This window comes from Trachurus trachurus (genome assembly GCF_905171665.1).
Source record: "Trachurus trachurus genome assembly, chromosome: 1".
In the NCBI taxonomy this organism is placed as follows: domain Eukaryota; kingdom Metazoa; phylum Chordata; class Actinopteri; order Carangiformes; family Carangidae; genus Trachurus; species Trachurus trachurus.
This window is the reverse complement of record NC_139891.1, coordinates 39,727,981-39,734,252: the sequence shown is the minus strand read 5'-3', so window position 1 is coordinate 39,734,252 and position 6,272 is coordinate 39,727,981.

The window sequence follows — 6,272 nt, the reverse complement described above, 5'->3', positions numbered from 1 at the left end:
TATTGCTATGGCCATTTGCGGCCATCGAGAGGTTGTGTCCATTTTTGTACTCATTTCTTTTATGTCTGTGTTGATGTCTGTTGTCTTTGTTGTTGTATGTTTGTAGATTGTGGATTGTGTCTTGTCTCTTTTTGGTTTGTAATGTATATTAGGACCCCCTCGAAAACGAGAGGATTCCTCTCAAGGGGGTTTATCCTATTAAATAAAATTTCTGAATTGAAATATTCCATGTCACAGCCAGTTCATTGGGCTTCGGGGGGGGGGTTGTGCTGCAGCCGCAGTTTTCAATCAAAGACTTTTACTTTCATGGTAACTATTTCAGCTCTAGAGAGAAACACCTGTGTTAGAGCCATTTTGTATATTACACATAAGGTGATAAATAATCTAGATTTGTTGGATTTATCCTGATTTTGTATATTTGAGGTCATAAGAGTGCCTATTAGTTAATAACAACTGCTCTCTTCCTATTGGCTGAGACATGTGTGACGTGATGTGTGCGTACTTTGGTTCAGTTATGATTATGGAGGCGAGGAGAGCGCACTAGTTTTTGACCGTGCTAATGATTATTGCCTGATCTTGGATTGCTACACAGTTTTTTATTTTTTGGTTGTAACTTGAAGAAAGGTTTCAATAAACCCTCGTGAGAAAGAAGAACTGTGGAGTTTTTGTGGCTTAAGACACGCGTCAACTACATGCTCACGCTCCATAGTTTTAGTGTGTGTTTAAAAAAGTAAAAAGAGACGGAGCCACACTTTACAACCTGTTCCGCCACTTATCTGGTGGTTGTTTCTTCTCTTTACCTCTTTCTATCTTGGTTTGTGTTAACTGCTTCTTGTTCATACGGCTGCTCTCAGACTGAAATGCACTGGAACTTTGGAAACCAAGAAAGCAGCAGAGACAAAGCACAGCGCTTGAATGATTTGCATTCATCATTTCTTGTCCTGCGCTGCCCACTAATGGATGTCACAGGCAGAATAGGCTTTATGCACAGCTCCACTACTTCCTGAACTTAAGCCAGCTCCTTTATTTCCTGTTTTACATTATTGGACAAACTGATTAATCCAGGTGTGTCTGAACTCACAACAATGGTCAGACACACCTGGATTAATCAGTTTGTCCAATAATGTTTTTTCTTTTCTCTTTTCTCAATTTTAGCATGTTTATGTATTTATTGTTTCTTTATTGATCAAATGTATCTTTATGCATCCTGATACATTGTATTTCTTTATTTTATTTTTATTTTGTCAACCTGCTTTTTATGTGATCTATATTACACACTCACTGTACTTCACTGTTGTTTCATGTTTGTATGATGTCATGTTGTTTGTATAATGTCTTTAATATGATAATAACGTTTGTTAAAAAAACTGACGGAAAAGGATTTTTATTTTAATTCTCTGTGTATTTTTAATCATGTACGAACATGACTTGACCACCTGGTTAATTTAAACACTGCTGTAATAACTTATAAAGCAATAAACAACCTATTTCCACCCTGCATACAAAAGCTGTTCTCAACTACAGAGTCCCAGTATGACCTCAGGGGGACCTGCATTTTAAAGGGCCCATATTATGCAAAATCCACTTTCTACAGGTTTTGTAGTGGTCCTATGTGTTCCTGTGGCCTTTCTATGACGCCTGGAGGTGAAAAAAGTCTGTTCACTCCCTTAATTGATTTCTACACTTTTTTGAGATCGTGTCTCCAAACGGGCGAATTGGAAGTGCTGGCAGACTTGACGTCAGGATGCACTGAACTCAGGTGACTCCACCTCCCGGTACTTCCTTATACTCCCCCTGGGCCAGTCTGGAGAAACGTGAGCTCCGCCCGCTGACACTTTTCCGGAACAGCGAACCTCTCTCTCCCCGTCCGCCGTCCGTCATTTGACATGAAGCGGTCGACCTACGGGAGGAGCGGTCCGTACCGCGGCGGCCAGATGATCATTTTGAATCATTGACTGAAAAACCGCCGCCTGTCATTAAAAATGAAATCGCGGATCAGAGAATATTGGGATGATACCGCTTCTCATCAGCGCAGCGGTCCTCATCACGGAATGAGAGACAACTGAACGAGGAAGTCTCCTCTCCCGGCGCAAAACCACGTCAATATTCTCCGGTAACTTCTCATCAGTCCATACAACAGTGCACAGTTTGTGCTGCGCTCCTCAGTTTCACTACACGTTTTTTTTATTTGACAGTTTCACACAGAACTTTCTGGTAGGAGTCTCTCCATGTTTTTCCTTCTGCAACAGTAAAAAGAAAAAAGAAAAAAAAGGAACATTTACATTTTTTCAGACAAGATGCCAGTCTCAGATTTTTTTTTTTTTTTTTTTTTTCGGAAATCAATGCCCGACCCCTGTCCCAATGTCAACACTGGCACATGTACCTGTAGTGAAAACCACACCCTCTGCCCGTGACAGGTGTGGAGTGGACGTGGTTTGCACATCTTATTTGCATTTCAAGGTGCAGACACAGAAATGGCTCGTTCTCAGGAGAGCTCTGGAGAGCCACTTTTAGATTACTGAGATGTAGAGCTGCAGATTGATTTGGAGACAATACACTAGGAATACAATATGGTTGGACAACTTAGAACCATGTGAAATAGTTGAAAAACAGCATAATATGGGACCTTTAAACAAACCAAAAGCAAGGACAAATACTAAAGCTAAATGGAGTAAAATTATGGAATAGCCTTGACAATGAATTAAAATCATGCACAACTATTACCCAATTTAAAAGGATGTTTAAAATCAATGTATTGAATAAACATGTAACACTAGGATAAAGTAAGTTGTTTATTATTACTAAATGGAGGTTCTGTTTGTTTCGTTTTGATACTATTCACTTTACTTACTCTCTTCGAGTGTAATTTTCCTACAAATTTTGTTTTGTTTTGTTATTGTAATTTTTCTTCCTGTAAACAGGGTAGACATTAATACGCTTTGCTTCTGCCTTTGCCCTTTCGCCCATATTGATCATGAAATTTGGACTTGTTTGTGTATGTTTATGTTTTGTGGAATGGACGAATAAATCAATCAATCAATCAATCAATGTGAAATTTTAACATACAGTACATATGAAAAGAAGAACCAACCAAGACGATGTGGTTTATTGTTGAACTGAGACAGTTCGTCTCAACTCGTGATTTATTTTTCAATGACAATATATAAATATATTTTTTATTTCCCAAAGCAATGTGAGCGATGAAAATGAAATTACAAACTGCAATAAAACTTGTTAGGAAAACTCTCTCTCACACACACACGCACACACACACACACGCACACACACACACACACACACACACACACACACACACACACACACACACACACACACACACACACACACACACAAGGCACTGTTTTAGTTGGTCAAAGGAATGGTTACACAATTAAAATTGAGATATTCACAAAATAAATTTAACACTAATTTCATATTTTCATATTTTCCATCTCGAGATAACAAAGTCTGTTTTCTCGTGATAACGAATTAATTTATTTCGTTATCTCGAGATAACAAAGACCGTTTTCTCGTGATAATGAAATAATCATAGAATGTGTGGTTGACATGGTTGCCTAGCAACATGTTTTCCCCGGTGCAATCGCTTCTGCTTATGGGGAAGTAGCAGCTGGTTAGCCGCTGTTATGTTCGTAGCAGGGGGCTACTACGTATTAACTGACTCGCCGCTCTGTGTGTGTGTCGCGGTGATAATTTAACCGTGAAAAGTAGGCTAGGCTACAACACACACAACTTCATGAATCCGCTTCACAGACCCCGGTGCTTGGCCGCCGCCGCCGCTGCTCTAGTGGCGGCCGGGCACCGGGGTCTGTGAAGCGGATTCATGAAGCCTGGTTGTCCCGACATGATTCACTCACAACACTGCGGCTGTAACGTTATGTTGTGTGTGTTGTAGCCTACTTTTCACGGTTAAATTATCACCGCGACACACACACAGAGCGGCGAGTCAGTTAATACGTAGTAGCCAAGGGGGCAGTTGTCGGTCTGAGAAGTGAAGCTCACTTCCGCGTTCAAAAAGCTGCAATCCCCTCGGCTGTCGCTGGGGGCTGGCTCCAGAAGGGAGCAACTCCAATTGAGCCCCATGTTAAAATAGCCGATTTTACAGCTTAAAAAAACATATTTACAGCCTGGTACATTTCATTTTTTTGGTCTCAACCGATAGTTTCTACCCCCGCACACACTCTGGGGGGGGTGAATTTTTTTTAAACTCTACCATTTTACTGTTATTAGGTTTAAAGTTCTGGCCAATTAGGGCGCAGAACCGTTGAGTGACAGGTCCGGCGACCGCTGCTACGAGGCCAGTGGGCGGGCTCTCGGCCGGCCAACGGCCGCACCGCTCCAAATATGGCAAGTAGAATCCAACATGGCGCGGCTCAAACCCCCGTAGTAGAGACACAAAACAGACTCCCCCAAACCAATGGGTGACGTCACGGTGCTACGTCCGTTCTTTTTACAGTCTATGGTAGTAGCCCCCTGCTACGAACATACAGCGGCTAACCAGCTGCTACTTCCCCGTAAGCAGAAGCGATTGCACCGGGGAAAACATGTTGCTAGGCAACCATGTCAACCACACATTCTATGATTATTTCATTATCACGAGAAAACGGTCTTTGTTATCTCGAGATAACGAAATAAATTAATTCGTTATCACGAGAAAACAGACTTTGTTATCTCGAGATAACGAAATAATAAGTCGTTATCACGAGAAAACAGACTTTGTTATCTCGAGATAACGAAATAATAAGTCGTTATCACGAGAAAACGATAATAAAAAAATTTATACGGACTTGGCCCTTTAGGGCTTCCGTAGTATTGGCTTAAACTATTCAAAAGATATATATAACTGTATAAAAATGTGTGTGACTTTAACTTCACTGTGGGGATTTGAACATAACAATAAGACAGTTAATGTAAAAAACAACAACTTTTTAATGCTAATGTTTTTCACACAGATCAGAAATTGAAAATTGAAACAAAATAATCATAGTACTTCTAATGTTCACCTGTAAATGTCCCTTTTGGAATGAACACACCTGTCATCCATCACACCGCAAATCAAAGAAAAAGGAAACAGGTCTGTAGCGGTGCAGCCCGGCGGGGCTGGCGGGGATGTCACTGTGATTAAAACGAGCGCTGCGGCTGTCGTGCGGAAGTGGTTGCTATGGCGACGTGTCTGTAAACTGACCACAGACCAAACTCAGTAGAAAACCAAAATATTTACATTGTTAAAGAGCAACTAAACCCCTCAGTTTTGGATGACGTGCTCTAAGCTTGAAATTCAAAAAATGCCTTGATTATGGGCGGGGCTCCAGGAGCACTCTCCCCTGCGCTGCATTCACACCCGCAAAAGAGAAAAAAAAGTAATAAACACACATCGACACTTCTGCTAGCACTAACGAGCTACTAACGTGCGACTCTAACAGCACTAGTAGCGCGGACACTACTAGGAGAGGACGCCAGAGCCGTGACACAGCATCTACAGCCGATCCGCCGACTCGTTAGCTCGTTAACGGCTCGTTAGCGCCGGCCGCACTAACGATTCCCATTCAGGCAGCTGTTAGCCGCAGTAGAGGGGAGCTAGTGGACGGTGACGAAAGCTGCCTCCAAAACGTCATCTGCCTCCATCTCAGCCAATAGAAACATTTGATTGTAATAGCCGTGTTTCAACCCATAGAGGGCAGTCACTCTACATTTTTTACTACAAAATACACCAAATTGAAATATTTTGACTAAAATGTCAAAAGTTGGACCAGAATCTAAATGGAAAACACTAACTTATACCCAAATATATTTGTTTTCAGCAGAAAAATGTGGTTTAGGGGTTTAGTTCCTCTTTAAACCAACACTAAGGAACTTTTCAACCTTCATATAATATTTTCATAACTTTTGTGATGGTACATCGACTTACAACAGGCTGAATGACACCTCTGTCATGGCCTGAGGGGGTCTGTATCATTATGGTCTGTATCGCCTTCACTGGCACTAAGCAACTTTGAGGAGCATGGTAGGAACCCGGCTCTCACTTAAGTTTCACTTTCACTTTCACGAGTCACGACGAGGAGGGAGCAGCAATACGGCACCTTTCTGTAGGATTGTGTATGTGTGTTTACTGAGAAATGATCCGCTAGTAACAGAAACTTAGTTTGGACGTCTTCTGTTCATTTCCATGCACCAGGGGATCAGGATGTTTACGGCGCTACGTGCTGGTGCTCATGGGAGATGGAGTCTTCCATCAGGCAAAACACTACCGCTTT